We start from the raw sequence: 18,846 nt of genomic DNA on the forward strand, positions 1-18,846 counted from the left end.
GAATAGTCCTTTATAATACTGCTTTATGAGAAAACACAGGATAATAAAAGATTCTTAAGTTGATATATTCAATACTACTGTGACCACTTCGCATACACGTGTGTGCTTAATTAGAAAAAAGGCACGTGCATAAATAATTAAAAAAAAGAGCTATAACATAGTACGTGTGTGTGTGTGTGTCTGTTGTCGCAGAGATAATAGCTAGAGATATCGCGAAATATATTCAAAACAGAGTTAACATATTAACTCACAATTGACTTTTAATTAGTTGCGATTCATATATAGTTATCAATATCACATCTGACCATTATTAATTATAATTTGAATGATAATTCGATAAAATATCAATTCAATATATTCAATCAATTTTGAGTACACTGAAGCATTCGATTTGTCAGAGGATAGTATCTATATTTTACGATCTTAAAAAAAAAAAAAAAATAAAAAAAAAAAAAAAAAAAAAAACAGCGTAGTTTCTGTTAATAGTCTGTCATAATAATCATACTTTATCCTATCGACTTCTTTATTTTAATAAGTTTAATAAGTGTTCTGTAATGTCTCATGATCATATATATGTATCATATGTATCAATTTGAAAATTATTACTAATGGATACATATTTTTCACTTATATAAAGGCGTATGAAATAATTGTCAATTTATAAATTTATCAAAAATATTAATATTAACATTATAGATTATTAAAAATTCTAATATTTTTATTATACATTATTGCAAGTTAAAAATTTTTGATAAAATCAGATTATTATATTTACAGAGGTTATACTAATTTCTTTTTAATTTTAAGTCGTTCTTACTCTTTGCAATCGAATATACATATATTTAAATCAAAATAAATAATATATCTTTTAATTTCTGTCTTGCGATGTGTGTCAATAAAAAATGCTAAAGATATTATCGAGGGAGAAGATAGTTAAAGATACTATCGAGGAAGATATTCAAGCAATCTCGAAATATGATTCGAACTAATAAAGTTTCCTCGTCGTTCTTGACAGTGACGCGCGCGAATCCGCGCATCGAAATAAACGACGCTGCACAGCAGTAGTGCAAATGCATGCCGTCGATTATCTTTATGAAACGATTATCCTTATCAGACTTTCTCGTCGAGTACACTGACTCCTCGACGATCGGTAGTTGTTCACCTGTTACGTGCGGCGCAACGATAACTCGACAAATACATTTAAAAACTGTCCCGACGCGACGGTAGATTAGCGCGACGCGTACGAGTCATGCTTTTTCTGCGAAAATTTCAACGCGACAGTTTACTGTATACTTTTGGCCAGATAAGAACGACCGGCCAATGACGGGAAAAGTCAATGACGGAAAGCGAATCATTTCTTCCTTATCAAAAATAGAGCGCAATTTTCGATGACAGATAACATAACGCGGGATGTATCTTAAATACCTCGCATATGTGAATCATTACTGTTAATCTATACGGTAGATCATTTTGCTAAAAAAAAGTAAGTATTTTATCGTATTTATATACATATAGATAGCGAATATAATGCAACTATTATACATAAATTACTGATATTTGTTTGGCAGAAATTTATACAACTGAATATTTAACTATGTTAAATTAATTGTAGATAAAAATGTTGAAAAAGATTAATGATTGAAGTCGCTAAATGCTGCGTGACTGCACGTGCCGCAAATTTTAATTTTATATAGAAGGTAGAAACCGCATAAAATCTCGTTATAATAAAAGCGGATGATATATAAAATGTTGTTGCAAAAAACGATTGATCGCACCAGCTTCGAAACCATAGATATTAATAAACGGAGTTTCGCGCAATTTACGAGGGAACGGTGGAGACGCAAGTTGTGAAATATACAATTACAATGCAATATTCACGTAGATTCTTAACCGCAGGATCGTCCTGTGACTAATGGCGGAAACTGCGACCGCGAACTGCAAATCAGCATCGAAATGGCATCGAATGTTGCGCGACTATCGACCGCATTTTCGTTTGAGCGGCCGCGCGTGCACACATTTTACATGAGTCGCAACGATGTTAAAGCTGACTTTGCGTTCTGTCACGCGCAAATTTGCTGACTCCTTATTTTTGAAAATAAATATCGATCGAATCGATTCCGCTTAAGTAACGTATTGATGAGCTCGAACGGATGTTGTATCTTTCGTTATTTAAAATGCCTGAAATGTGTATAATATCAATAAATGTTATATTTTAATTTAATATCTGATTATTTTTTTATTAGCGCGCGATCAAAGTTAATAATAACATATTCTTTGGTTTCTTGTAAAAAAAAACTTCTTTCGTGTTGTCATGGTTTCCATTTTTAACAAACGGATAATCGGGAAATTTCCCAACATTCGACGTAAATCAGAAATTTCCACGAATACACTTGATTCATCATCACATGTTAGAAAATTTAGCATAAATTAATTTAAAAGAATCGATTTGTCTTGATTCACAACAATATATCTCTTTTATAGTTTATATCTCATTAAAAATGTATCTATTTTTTCAGATGTAAAAATTTACTTAAATTCTTAATTTATTTCTATGTCTTTTTTTCTTTTTTTGTCAGAGGAGCAATGTGTATTTTATAGAACATAGTGATAAAAATTCATGATGCAACGTTTCTTTATCTATATGATATGTTTATTACATATCTCTGTGTGATATATTTATTACATATTATAGAATATGCAAAAATATTCTAAATTAAAGTTTCGAATATTCTCTTGATAGGAAATATCATATTACATTTTACGATTAAAATAAATTAAATTCTTAAGTAATTGCATAGGAACAAAGCTATATGATAATCATATGTATATATATATATATATATATATCCTCTTCGAAAAAAAAGAACATAAAAAAACTGGGATAAAATTAATAATAAAATAAGTTTTTACAGTTTCTTAAAACAAACTCAAAATGAATTTTTCTTTTTTAGAATCTAGCCAGTCTTTTTATGTATGTGATTTGTCCAATAAGTTTAATAGAAACATATTGGATGGACTCTGACTTATCGAATGATAGCGACTCGCATAATCCGCGCGAACGTATATAACGTAAATAAGTGTATCGTCGTCGCGCACGTGTCGCGGCAGTTCATGAATGAAAACGCGACGGCGCACAAATGTACAGCTATTTTTAAGCGGTACGAAGGATTATCAGTGATTCCCGTGAGATAGCCGCGTCGGCGCGCTTATCATCCATACAATTTGCCCGACTTAGCGGCACGCATGACTAAGAGAAAACAAAGAGGAGTCTCCTCCGTGACGCCTCACGGCGGAAGCTCCGCGCCCCATCGCAAAAACGACACAGTTAATTTTGTGCTTACTCGCCACGTGAATTATCTCGCTTATCGATCGCTTCCCGAGTATATCTCCCTTCTCCGTTAGATCCCCTCGGTTGAATGCAATCCCTCGGCATTGGAAATGATATAATGATAATGATTTTGTTATTTGAAACACGACATATATATCAATTTAGAACATTTGTACTTACTATTTATTATATATGATATGATTATATATGGCAAAGTATCAAATATTGGAAATTGTAACAAAATATTAAAGTTTGATATTTAATATTTAATATTATAATATTATTTAATATTATAAATTAAAGTGTAATAATAAATGAGAAAGTTATATTTTCTTGTAATAATTTCTACTTAAGCTTTACAAGTTGATCTTGTTTAAATTTAACGCTAATTAGTAGTTAAATTAGAATTGCCATTTCGAGAATCCGACATTATAAAAAAATCTTTTTAAATCATATTCTTGAACGGCAATTAAATCCAAGTGAATTCCGAAGAAAGGATAGAATCCGTGAAGATTTCGTTGCGAGGCGATGAAAATCCAATCGGGCCGATTAAGATTTCGCTGAATGAGGATTACCTAATTCGTTTATTAGCCAATCGTTGCATAATGATAAGCCTCATGGCCCAAAAGCAGCCCGGTGAAACTCGGTGAAACCACGGCCATTCTAGTCGGCTACGACCAACGCGACGGGATCATGGAAATAGTCACACTAAATAGCCGAAACGCGCGCGGTACCGTTGTGTACAATGCGACGCTCTGTAGGAAAAAAAATAAATTAACAAAATAACCGGGCCACGTTGATCGTACTTTCACTAGATTAAGCTTGCCGCGTCGGGCCTGGATTAAATTCTCTCTGTTTCTCTTTCTCTCTGGCTCTCACTCTTTCTCTCTTGGGGCCCCATATTACCCCTCTCGACGAACGGCGCGAGACACCGTGACAATCTGCATCAACGTGTATCACGCTTTTTCATTTCTTTTTGTGCGACGCGAATGACTCACTGATCCATGTCGATCACAAGGGAATAGATAAGGTGGGAAAGAGCGATTTATTTCGCATGTAACGCATATTGCTTTATGCTATAATTAATCAGTTGCAGAGAGTGGTTAAATTTGGATAATGTTATGATTATGAAATCTCTTTGAACATGAGGAATAACATTCTAATTTACGTTAACGGGGTGTAAAACAATATTGATTCTATCTTTTTATTCTTTATCTTCAAAAAGAAATATGAGATACCATGATAAATATCTATAATATAAATAAATATGAGAAAGTAAATTGGTTTACTAATAAATTAGTTTTTTACTAATGAAATATTAATTTAGTTTATTAATGTGCTCTTATTATCTTATCTAAGTCATATAAATAGAATTAGTAGTTTTTCATATATAAAAAAAAGGTTGAAGAATTATGTAAGAGGATTAAGATTTTCTTGTTTATTTTGTAAAAAAAATGTGTGTAATCTCCTCTTTTGAAACACCTTGTATATCTACATATATAAAGACAGTCTGTCAAAACCTTTAATAAAATATGATAAACTTAATCGAAATTTATGCATATTTAGCTTCCATTTTTATTCACAAACTTCACAGTATCTGCGGCTATTATAGTCGGCGAAATGTGTGATAAGATACGATATACATATTTCTCTTTGTTGACTGATATCATGAGTTTTACAAAGGCTTTTATAGTGAACATACGGGATTATTCGGACCTGCCAATTAATCAGTGTCTCGCTCGCATGATATATATTGTTCGTCAAATTAATTTCATCGATATAAATGTCTTTCTATATATATATTTAGAGCGAATAATTACGATGTCATTAAAACATTACTGGAAACTTTCCTTTTTTATACTTTTATCCCTGCTTTCAAGTCGAATTATTAACGCGAATGCGAATATATCTCCATTATGGATGGGCCTTATTTTTGTAAAATATAAGCAGTGAACGTACTTAAAATGTCATTAGTGACGACGAAACTTTCCTTTCTTTTACGTATAGATCTTAAAATTTAAAATAAAATGCTTTTTCTTTCGTTCTTTCTTTCTATAAGCTATAACTTATTCTTAGAGAATTTACATGCATCTAAATGAATATTTTCTATAAAATGAACTCTGTAAAATTTCTATAATTTTCGGAAACTGTACAAATTTGTCCAATACATTAATATTTTTAATGTAGCAATAACAGTAAATTCAATTTAAAAATAAAAGATTAATTAAAATAAAATTAAATGATCAATAATAAACTTATCTTTATAATGTTACAAATCAGGATCTCTGGTGTTACTAACAAATATGAATACGGCTGGTTCCTCATTTTCAAGCACAAGGAAAAAAAGAAAATAAAATGCCAACTAAACCATCATTTTAAATGCGAAATTGATTCTCAATTAAATGAATGACGTGCATAGGTGACGGGAATCTCAATACAACTTGTTTGACGCTAATGAGATTGTGAGATAAATCGTGACATTTACAATGTCTTTTTGTTTAGCGATGGCAATTCATCGAATTTTTTATCACAAGAGACAAAAGTTCGGTATAAATTAAAATTTTTATTTAATATGTAAATTTTCTGAGACGATTGTATAATTATAGAATGCAAATAATGAATTATTTTATATTCGTGAATATTATACAAATCGCAAAGTCTTTAAAAAAGGCTTCGTACAATAAATTCTATATGAATAAATTTCATAGCGAAAAGAAAAAAAATAATATAAGCGCGTTGGATAGAGATATTAATGCTAACTCTGAAATATTCCTTTGGACTAAAACCGCAAAAAAATAAATTGCGGAAGATGCAATCAATTAAAGAAAAAAAAGATTAATAAAGAAAAACTCCAAGTTAATGTAAATGTAAAGTTGATGAGCGCGCACGCATACATACGTATATACATGATATGTAAATTTTTAAACGTCGCTTTCTCAAAAAAAAAGCGTGTATTAATATTTTTGAATTTGAAAAGGTTCTGCCGTCACACTGTGCGCGCACATGCCGCGTTTAAGCGAAGCGAGACGAAGCCAGGAAAAGTAAGGAGCTCGCGAGCGGAGGAGAAGCGTGCACTTCTGCCTCCGCTGTTATGTAACCGAGCGATTCTCGGAGCCAACAGCAGCCGACCGAGAGAGACGTGCGAGAGCGAAATCAATTTGTGTGGAGTTCATCGCATGCGTACGTATAATACACACATGTACACACATACGCGTGTACACATGCGTTCGTTCGCGCGTGTTCGTCGAGCGTTACGAGCACAAGAGTGAGTTGGAATCAGGCGTAGAACGTGAAAGTGAAGCGGCCAATATACACGTACAATAGTGTGCACGACATGTATGTATATATGTGTGTGTGTGTGCTTATATATATATATATATATATATATATATATATATATGTAATGACAAGAAGCTGGCATACACGTGGCGTATATGAGTGTGAAAGTGTGCGTGAGCGGAGCTGCGTGAGGCGAGAGCTAAGATCGGCTTACACCATTCACCAAGTCGGCATCACCGTTATCGAGGAAGAAAATGAAAAGAAAGATAATTTATTGGGAATAACACTGTGACTTCTTCGTGACATGATTTCTAAGGGTTTTAGGAATAATTTATCATAAACAAGATTATATTATATATTGGTGTGCCTCTATTTTTTTCAAAAGATAATAAGAATACTATAATTTATAGCGGCATTTTCTTTTTTACATCAACGCATGTCTTAATCATCGAAAAGTGTTAATTAATTAAAATTGAATATTAAAAAGCTTGCATTACATTAATAACAGCAATAAACTGATCAAGTTTTTATCATTACAAAAATCGCCATTTTTACGATAATATTTATTTAAATAAATTTAAATACTTGATACAAAAGATCTTTAAGATTTTCGAAGTTAAAACAATTAAAAAAAAAAAATTCGAATCTAAAATTTATAATAATTGATTTCCAATTTATTAGTAATTATTTTAGCGACAAATTTCATTAGCAGAAATACCTATGTTCGTGAAATGATCTTGTAGGTCGCGTAAGCAAGAATATCGAGAAAAAGACGCGGAAGACAAAGAAGAGACGGAGCGATAGCGGAAAGGCCCGGCTTCGAGAAGTAGGAACGAGCGGATAGGAGCGAGTAGGTGAATCGCCGCGACGTGCGACGGTACCGCGTGGCTCTCGGCGGAGCCGTGTACGGCGTGGCGTGGTGTGGCGTGGCGTGGGGTTGTACCAGTAAGTGTGCCAAGGTGCACTTCTCGAGAAAGCCGGACCGACCGGACCGCTACCACACCACGTCGCGCCGCACCGACCGCACGGATTTGGTCCTATTCCATCCGCTCTACGCTAAGCGCGGTGCGTGCGATACTCAGGATATAGATATCTCGTTTCCGATATATGGAGAGTCTTCAGCAAAATGATTGAAATATAAATAATTAGGTACTTTTAATTATCGGTAACAAGTAATCGATATTTGCATTTGTTGATTTATTTTCTCGTAGAATCATCTTTTCTCTTGTAATCATCACTATTCTTTTGGTATATAAAATTCAATTTTAGTTTTAGTCGAAATTTTTATCCTGCAGTGCTACTCTTCCGTTATTATTAAAGACTTTGAGAAGCTGACAATGAGTGAAAAAATCCAGCTAGCATTTAAACACGAATATCTTCTCACGTTGCGATGTATAAGATGATAATACGCGGCGTTTAGCGGGCTTAAGAATTTAAGCAGTAAAAAAGAGACAGTAAAAGTGTCCGATCACAGAGGATTAATATGAAATGATTGCGTTAATGAAAATAATAATACGGTATTGCTAATGAAAATAATAATAAAGGAAGTTATTAGCGGAAATACTAAGACCGTCGCGTAACGAAAATAATAGCGGAAGAAGCGACGGCGTTAAATGGAATGCAGTATTATGGCCGTAAATTTAACGTGATGCATAAGCTAAAATTAATTCGATCTGCCCACTTGCAAGCGATTCGTTGGTATGTCGCGTTGCGTTTGATTCGTCGGAAGTGATAATAAGCAGGCGCTCAGACTACCCTAATGCTAAATTAATTAACGTACGAGATACGGATACAAGCTTCTAAATTAATCGTCGTCTCGTCACGGTGTGCCCACGAGATTAAAGATATTGCTACACAGTCACAGATCCGTAACGACGAATGATTTAATCCTACTTTGCGATATATGATATAAGTCATATCCGATAATTGCGGGAGTAAGTTACGTTTTGTAACGAATATAAAAATGGCGATCGCGCTACGGTTGCTGACGTAAATCTAAAATTCTGGTATTCCCTTACTTACTATCTATCTGCAGAGATATTAAGAAATATCAATGAGCGTTAATTAAAACAATATTTATAGTCGGGATTGAATACAAGAAAAATAAAAAATGCTGATGAAAAGATATGTCATACTAATAGTATTCAAAAATTTTTTAAATACTTTTATGTATAAATATATATGTATATTATATTTTTTTCTTTATATGTGAAATATAAAAGTTGGCGACGACATCGACGAAAATGAACAATTGCCACATAATTACACGCACAATCAAACTACATATGTAGGTACAACATATCGAAGAAATGTTAAGACATAATAAAAGGAAACATAGTAATTGCAAGATTGGAAATAGAATTTTAGGCAACATCAATTCTTTTTTATCATAACAAGATAGTTTATAGGATTCATTTAATATTATTTCGTAGAATCAGAATAAAAATAGAAGAAAGAAATAGAAATAAAAATATTTTTACATAAATATTTTAAAATTTTGCAAATTATTATATATATATATATATATATATATATATATATATATATATATACATGTGTATCAAAAGCTATTAAATATATAATACATAGTAGTTTAATATATTGTATAATATATTTTTCATAATTTTTCTACGTAAAGATTAAAGAATATAGAATAATAATTATTAGAAAGAAAGAATACTCATATTGATTTTTGAAAATATAATAAAATAAAAATGTAAATTTTATATCTATTTGAAACCATTATAAATAATGTCCTACTATCGTTTCATACTCTCTCATTTTTATTCATCCTCTCTCTTGAAAACTTTCGACTTTATAAACAAGACCGCAGTAACAAAGAGACTTGAGGATGATATTCCCAGAAATAAAACACCCATATATCGAGAGAAAAATAAGACAAGAACAAGAAAAGCGAAGGAAGCTGCACTGACCACAAACCTTGGAAACGAAACTTCCGTTGTATGCAGGTGCCGTTCGATTCTTAAAGAACGTCATCAAAAACTGACTCCTCCTTCGGTCTTCCAGATCCAATTTTATCTCAAGAGAGTATAATACATCAACTATTTTTAATAATATTAATTTAAAATAATCTTGCACATATATTAATCTAACAGTATCTTCAGAAAAAGATTATATGACACAATAATTTCTGCTTCGAATGGTTTTCTTTCTGTACACTACAGTCAAATATATGATTTTATTATTGAAAAATCATATATTTGACTGTACTTTACAGGAAGAAAACCATTCGAAGCAGAAAAGGATTGCAAGATTGAAAGCGCAGCGATTTCCTTCAAGTTTAAAAGTTCGTTAGAGAAAACGGGCTTCTAAACTCGATTCTCTCTAAATATATCGACCGAAAGCTAACGTGGGTTTTTCTTTCTGTTTAAGGCGACCTGTGGCCTATCCCATGGCCAGTAAACTGATCATTTGCTCGCCCTGGCGTACAGTGATCCAAGGTACCCTATATCGCGTGAACAAAATGCACGCGCGATGCGTACACGCACACGCGTGATACCTGCACATGTGAGTATATACGCGCCGAATATAGATGCCGGTATTGAGGGCACCCGCCCTAATAATAGAAGTTGAGAAAATTTTTAGCCCTTGATGCCGGCCGGCGGTCGCATCCCCCCTTAAAGAGATCCAATTTGGATCTGTGCAACATTCGGGGATAAGTACGTGACGTAGGAAAATTTAGTCGAATTTGGTACCGAAAATTGAAAAACAGATATTGTAATATCGCACGTATAAAGGCAGCTAAAATCGTCGATACGGATAAAATTCGATGTAATAATGGTCTAGCTAAAATTTGTTTGAAAATTCTAATTAAAACAAAATATTAAATTGTAAAAAAAGAAATATCTTTGAAGGGGATAAATATTATAAAATAAAGCGAAGTAATTAAAAAATAGAGATTATGTCATAGTTTAATAATTTGTCAAAAAATAATATAGATTCAAAATCGCATGTAACAAGAAGAATAATATATTCATCAATTATTCAATTTATTAGAAGTAAACTGTAGAATTAAATAATATAATTTAATTAATAAATTATATAAATATTATAATTATCCCAAACAATTTTTGTCAAACGGTTTTATCATATCATAATATATACACATATATTTATCACTATATACTTTTTCTAAAAATATTAAGCTATTTTTAAAAAGCCCAAATATATTCAATATATATGTAATATACATATATTAGGTTAATGTAAAATGTAATAACTTATATTTCGACATTACATGATAAATAAATATATATATATATATATCATATATACATATATACAATATATATGAACTTTCATACAAGTCTCAATTAATCATTGCGATTATCGTAATGATCGGATATTAAAGATTATGAAGAAGGAATGATTAATGTTAATTGTATGATTAAAACAAGATGAATACTGACATATCTCTAAGATTATTTTTTTACTATGATTTTAAATAATATAATCAACATATTAACATTATTTGTAATCTAAATCATTTACAATTACATATTTAAAGTTATCATGATTATTATGAGATAAAATAAACTTTTAGAAATTTTTCATTAGATTTTTATTCCTAAAATATTGATATAGAGAAGAATCGCGTATAAATTATTAAATTATTAAATCTCTTGTAATAAAAAACTAATTATGAATCATTAGCCGTTAACTTTTTTCGCGGAAATAATAAAGGATCTTTATTATTAATTTTGTTGCGCTTCTTATTGTTTTTTTAATGCTAACATTATTCGATACGAGAATCTTAACTTTTTTTGGTTCTCATTCTCATGCGATATCATGATAAAACTATTTAATGATTTTCGGCTAAATATTTACAGATTAGATTTAGATATTGGAGATATCTCACCGATCATTCATTTCTTAATTCATTCTGTTCTTATCTGTATACTGCATTTTTAAAGCATGATGCACCCGAATGAATAATACCGGATAAATATAGCGGAATCATTATTTATTTTTGCAATTTTTGTAAGTAATATGTGTTTGACGAGGTAGCAAAATGTCACACATTTTTACACTGACAATGAGTATGCAGATATTGTATTCGTGCGATTTTTCCAATAAAAAAATTATTTTTGTTGTCTTTAAGGAATATTATCGAAATTTGCAATTGTTATTATCATTAAACATAAAATATTAAAAGCAGAAAGTAATTTCTTCTTTTTATTATTATACATAATATTTTTCTATTTTATGTTTTTAAAAAAATAAAATAGAAAAATATTATGTATAATAATAAAAAGAAGAAATTACTTTATTATATATATATAAAAAATAGATATTTTAATATATAATGTACTTTATTTTAATCTTACTAAGCAAATATGGAAAAAATATGGAAGATATAGAAAATTTTTAGATAAAAATTGTTTGATTCGAAGGGAGATATAAGATAATACTTGATTTGATGTTGAATAGTTATTTAAAGAACAACATTGAAGATTATTTGAATCTTAATAAAATATTACATTACGTTTCGACCCTTGATTTGGGTCTTCGTCAGATGTACAAGTTGTATTTGACAACTTCGACATAATATTTTTTTTGTAGAACTTGTACATCTGAAGAAGACCCAAACTAAGGGTCGAAACGTAATGTAATATTTTAGATTCAAATAAATATTCCTGGCCGGTCAGGTCGACGGTCAAGATTTTTTTCATTTTTTAAAAAATACTACTGGCGACTAGTAATTTTTACCTCCTATTGAAGATTATCTTCAATTTTTTTTAAATAAAGGAAAATTTTTCCATTTTTAAATTGTATATTTTTATAGTTTACTATTCGAGAACTTGTCAAAATACTATAATAAAGATATAATAAATAATAATAATCTACGAAGCACGAAGACAGTTCACTTAATAGTGCGGTCACTAGACGCGTGTCAAAATTTTAGGAGAAGTGCTGTACAAATGACAACAGCTATGTACGAGCAATGCGTAATGATGGGCTCTCGTGTCCTAACGACCGTGTAGCAATGGGCTATCTCTTCTCGTTGCAAGCTAATTCTCGCGCGAATTGATTGATCTTTTTTAATTTCATATCTCAATAATTATTCTGAAAATCATAAAACGATATAGAACTATTTTATTCAGTTTGATCTACCTGTAGACGAGAGGTTTTTTACAAATTACTCGACACTATATATATATATATATATACATATATATATGTTAATTCAATGTTACCAAATGACTTGACAATGTTACACGTTTAATGGCATCAATGAAAATAAAAATTAAATTAAACTAACGATAATTTTCCGTAAAATCCATTCTATCTGCGATCTGCGATCGTTCACTAATATTTTCATTAAATTGTTTGAAAATCATCCAGTTGATGAACATTGCACCTTTGATCGAAATTATCTCAACTTTTTTTTTTTTTTTTTTTGAGGTGAAAATCTACGAAGGGTGCGTTCCGATATTCACTGTAACTACTAGCAGTACTGCGAATGTCGTTCCGGTATACGCGCCAGTAAACTTTCAGTTTTCGGTTTTCGTGTTCATATGACGTCATAGATTTTGTCGTCATTTCCTGCTTTCATTACTGCGGCTCGCGAGGTGAGGCATTCGCAGCAGAAAGATGGCGGCGCCCGAAGAAATGTGTTTGATAGATGCAGAAGACAATAAAGAATACAAAATAATATTAATAAATTCGTTTTCTTCATCGTCTGATGATTCACTATCTGATTCCATTAAATATCTCGTGAACTCAGATATTATTGCAATTTTTATTGCTCCATTCATCATTGCCATATTAATAGGTTATATTTTCGACAACTATAATCGCAGTACTGCGGATATCGTTTCGTTATTGCAGCGCTATAACGCGTCCAAGCAGCAATAGTAATAACGGAACGATCTTCATAGCTCTACTGAGTAACGTGTTACAGTGAATACCGGAACGCACCTGAAGTTAATTGATAAGATAACAGTATAAAACTAAGGTAAAACATATTTATATCGCGACGTAAGATTATACTGTCATGAGATTTGGGCAACTAATTCCAATGTATTGATATCAAATATTCCTATAGTAAACAAAAAAAAATAATAAAATTCCATGTCTCATCAATAAATAAATAAAGAAATCTCTTCTATTTATATATCCATGTTATTTTGAAATTAGACTATCAAGATATTTTTTTAATATATTTTCATAATTGAAAAAATAAGTCATTTGAAATTTTTAGTTATACATATAGTGATGATGTACACATTGACATTCATTCAAAATTCACCACTAATGCAAACATGTAAAAGTTAGCTCGTATGTACTTGAAAATTGCACATATTAAGTACAAATCGTTATAATACGTATTCGCCTCTGCAGTATCATCGATCTTTACTTTCCAATCCATTCTTATATTTATTATATTGCGTAGGAAAAAAATTAATATTAATTTTTGAATAACTCTGGACTCCCTTTGTTGTATTTATCATAGAATTGCTCTAATTTTTTTACTTTTAAGTAAAATGATGAATGAGAACGCATAATTCACGTTAACCGTTAATTGTTAAGGCAATCGCATAACCGTTTAATTGGGATGCGAGTATCGGGTTTTAGGCCAAGAGACTTTTCTGTCTCTCGTCTATTCATAGTCGTACTAGAACTAGATTCGAGGGTGCTGCTGATTTTGATCCGAAAGACAGAGAGAGAAAAAGAGAGAAAGAGAGAGAGAGAGAGAGAGAGAGAAATCTCGTTCCAGCTCATATATGTATACAAGCTATCATTCCTTTTTGCTACGTTTGTTTCTAGTGAAGACATTCTTCATTTACATACTAATCCGCCGAGCAATTATACATAAAGATTATTCGCATTCAGCTTATTTTTTACATATGCGTTCAAAAAGAAAAAAAAACCGAAATTTTCAAAATGGTTTCTATTATATTCACCCAATAAAACTTATTAAATTAGACAACAAATTTTTTTGCAACATTTAACGATTTTGTCATTTTATTTTGCTTGACAAAATTGTTATGTTCCTTTTGTTTTAAGAGTTTAAAAAGAGTTTAAAAAGTCGCAGTGATTCATCACAAGAAGATTTAGAAATCTCCAATATATTTGATAGAATACCGTTATAAAGGCCGTCATATAATCTATAACGAAATTTTGGTTTTTGATTAATTAAATCTTGACCTTATACATATAATTTAAAATGGTAAATGTCAATAAATAATAACTATTGAGAAATATCAATAAATAATAACTATTGAGAAATTAACATTTTTTTACTTACGATTTCACTTGTAATGGGTATATTAAAAAAATGAACGAGTAAATGAATAACTGAATAGAATAAGGTTTCTCATAGAGTTCTATTTGATAAAAAATTTCAGACAGTTTTTACATTGTTTTCTGTAGCGAGCGTTGATGCGATCTCTGTACAACAATGGTCAGCATTCGTGCAAGCTTGAATGACTAGTTTTTAAAACAGGTTGAACGCACAACGAGAGCCGCGTGCTAACCCTTTCATCAGCCGATCGCTCTGAGTTGCACGAGAGAGCAAATGAGTCAGCTATAATTCACTTTCTCGTCCTTGATCGTCCCGGAGAACTAAAAACTTTGTCTCGCAAGTTCCGGCTGCCGGCGAACGCAGATTTCGTGAGTCAAGGGCCCACAATCATAAAGGAAATAACTCGACGATCAGAACGATGTAACTAAAGTAGACTATGTCATCGAGATTATATATTGATACAATAATGTTTCGATTTTAATTGACGGCCGAAATCATCATCGATCAATCATGTAATACGGATGTAGCGGAAAGATGATTATTAACAACGCAAAAATTATTTATTCTAATGTAAAGTATATAAAATAATCAAGACTTTTGTTAGATTTGTATATTTAATGGATTTCCTGCTTTTTTTCTACCGGTACGAACCATAATTTTAATAATTTTTTTATCAATTCAGAGAGATTTTTATTGTAATTAGAATGTCGAAGCAATCAGAAATAATATTGAAATTTTTAATTATAATAATATCAAAACTTGATTAGTCAAGAAAATTTTCGTTATAAGTCGGCCCATATGACGGCCCTTATAACGGTTCTACCAATTATATTAGAAATTTCTAAAATCTTCTCACAATGAATCACTGCGATTTTATAGACTTATATGGAACACGTCAGTCCAAGGTGATGTTATTAATTAAACCGGCTAGAAATCATTTAATCGACAAGTTATAGCTCTCAAGATCATTAAATAATGCTTTTCTAATAGCTTGTTAAGCAGTGTCATCAGAAAAAAATTTCTTCTAAAATTATAGATAATTATAGAAATGAATGAAAAATAATAAAATAAGATAAGAAACAAGAAAGTATTATTTTTTTTACGACTATTTATTAATACCTTTATTATTTTTCTTATCAAGAACGCAGAAAACAAGAATTCTAACACAATAAAAATTTACTGAAAAAGAAAAAGATAGAAACTGACAAACGCTAAGTATGAGGAAAGAATTGAAATTCTTCCCCGTATTCATCAGTTTTCCGTAAAACAAATAACCTCCGGAAAATTGAGTCTTTAAATTAAAAAAATATAGTTCCTTCATTAAATCTATATTATAAACTTTAGTAACCTTAAAACGTATTTTTTTCAATTAAATTTTTCACAGATTATACTAACTATATTTAATAACAATCATCGGCAATATTAATAAGATAATTATATTAATTTATAAGAGAAAGTTATAAAAATTAAAAATTAATTTTGAAGCGATATTAATATATTGATAACTGCATAAATGTGTTTATGGTTTAATACTTTTCGCATATTCGTAAATCATCATAGATAGACGAAGGGAAATTTTCGGAGAAGTAATTTTTCTATGCATTTGGGATCGAGAAAACGATGCGTACACAGCTAGAAGCGTTCGAAAAGAACTCGGCAACAACAAACCCTGGACGAGCCGAAATTGTCGCTCACGTGCTAAATTTACGCGCCATCGCCTATCGGCATTTCGACGGTCGAGAGATCGAGAGATGCCATTCAAGTATTTTCAATTAAGTCGCTGCAAGAATGAAACCCTTGTAACGGATCAATCGTCATCATCCCTGCTTCCCGTAGCTGTGCGCACGGAAATGAAGCTGCGTATTCTACGAACGTTGGAAATTAGAAGAAACCTGAACGCGGCATGGCAACTGGATGACGAAGAAAAACGTGACGCAGAACGAATGCTTTTTCATTGATATGCGTATATCGTAGAATTATCTGTTGTAGCATTCATTGTCCATTATCGGATTTGTTTTTATATAATATTTTTATACAACAACTATATTAAAAAAGTGTAAAAAAAAATAAAGATAAAAGAAGAATAAAAAAAAAGAGAAAGTAATGTAAAAAAGAATAAAATTCACGCAAAAAAGAAAAAAATAAGACACAGAAAAGGTTTAATAATATCATAAGGAACAAGAAAAAGATAAGACAGGAAATGACAGTTAAAAGAAAGGAAGAAAAGACAAACAAAGACTGATTTGCGAGGAGGAAAGGAAAGAAAGGCAGGCGAGGCGATGGAAAAGCACGCGTGAGCGAACATACGCGTATGAGCACGGTATATAATGTGCATTTCCATAATTTCTAATTAGTAATCAGTCGGTAGCTGTGTGCGCGCCTGTTTCGCCTTCACCTCATCAACTTCACGCCGTGCGCACAGGGAAAGAACTATTCGCCTAAGTACGCAGGTATACATATACCTATGCACGTGTAGTTGGCGTGCGTGTACGCGTCACGTAGGCACGCAACGGCGACGGGGGCAATGCGGCGGCGAGTAAAAGACACGTGTGTGGGTGAACACGACGGTGGCGGCGCAGGCCATGCCTGACCAGCGTGTGCCACTTTCACTGGTTTGTATTTGGGTCATCGCATCCACTTCGCCTGCCCCTCTTGTCGCTCTTCTGGAGGGGTTGTTGGAAAGGATCCGATCGACGCGCCAGCTGTTCGTGCGCTGGGCTCGTAAAATATGTTCGCTGTCAAAATACAGCGAGCGAATCATCCTCCGATACGTCTTTCCGGACCAATGTGAACTGTCTTTCCCACCTGTTGCGTCGCATTGTCGCGATTACGCTCGTTGGAAAATGATCAAAGAAAATAAACTCTCCAATACGTGTGCAAGCTCTAATTTTTCTATTTTCATTTATATGATATCTTTACGAAACTGTTAATAACACTCGTCCTTCCGATCATCCAATATTGATATAAAAAATTTATTAATTTATTAATTATTTTCTCATATTTTAATATTTATCTATCGAATCTTTTTTTTATATTATTTCTAAATTTGTCTTAAATAGAAAAAAGATTTTTATACTTATTATTCGTAAGATCTATAATCGTAGTTTTATAAATTTTAGATGTTTTTTTTCGCACGACTCGAATTAATCTGACTCGGTGGAAGAAGTTAAATACACGCGCGTAGTTTGAATACTTTAAGCGAGCAACAACACTAAATGCACATTCGCTTCTCGCCTGAAAGACCGCACTTAAGTTATCGTCAATTATGTAGTTACCTCGCGATGTGCGGCTAAGCACATTATGACGCTGTCCGACAGCATGCACGCTCGATTTGTTGTGACTCCGAGACGTTCTTTTCTCCGCTGTTAATTCGCTTACGCAAAAATCGATCGATGCGTATATAGTCGCATAATACACACACAGTTAAAACGCACGAATGCAATAATAATGCGATTGCGGCGTAACGTGCATTATTATTAACGCTTAGTGGCTCCATTGAAAGGGAATAGAGGACATAAATCTTTAATGATCGTGATTGGAAGCGCTCTTCATCTTTGCTCGCTTTAGATGCTGTTAGAGCCAGATCGCGAGAGAACGATCATAAATCTTGACGGCATCATAATTGCCATAAAGCGAATGCAGTGACACGTATATATATATATATATATATATATATATATATATATATATACATATGCATTTGAGAAAAAAATGGATAACTGTTTTATATAATTTACATTGAGAAATCGCGCGATTTTGAATTGAATCTACAATAAAATATTTTGCTTGCTCTAACATCCACGTTTGAATATCTATATTTTCGATCAGTTACGCAATTTGCTTTGTGCGGTCAATCTCTCATTTATGCAAGCCGCATCAAACCGCATATTTAGCATTAAATGTGATTTATCTGATTCGCATGTTATTATTATATCGTAATGATATTGCAGTTATTATATTTAAAGTTTAA

The 18,846-nt window shown here is 31.8% G+C and overlaps 1 protein-coding gene and 1 long non-coding RNA gene across 5 annotated transcripts in view; one reads left to right on the top strand and one right to left on the bottom strand.

Moving 5' to 3' along the window:
- Positions 1-10,505, top strand: part of LOC140675211 (uncharacterized) — a 44,035-nt gene extending 33,530 nt beyond the window's left edge. Inside the window, exons 3-4 of one of the 2 annotated variants that reach the window (XR_012048346.1) lie at positions 6,306-6,508; positions 10,001-10,505. This is a non-coding gene — a long non-coding RNA (uncharacterized lncRNA). The remainder of the gene's footprint in view (positions 1-6,305; positions 6,509-10,000) is intronic. The other variant, XR_012048345.1, reaches the window with a different exon arrangement.
- The window catches only part of Lolal (longitudinals lacking protein-like), a 180,810-nt gene that overhangs the window by 38,308 nt on the left and 123,656 nt on the right, over positions 1-18,846 (bottom strand). The gene's annotated exons all lie outside the window — the stretch shown is intronic.

This window comes from Anoplolepis gracilipes, chromosome 17, assembly GCF_047496725.1.
Source record: "Anoplolepis gracilipes chromosome 17, ASM4749672v1, whole genome shotgun sequence".
Lineage (NCBI taxonomy): Eukaryota > Metazoa > Arthropoda > Insecta > Hymenoptera > Formicidae > Anoplolepis > Anoplolepis gracilipes.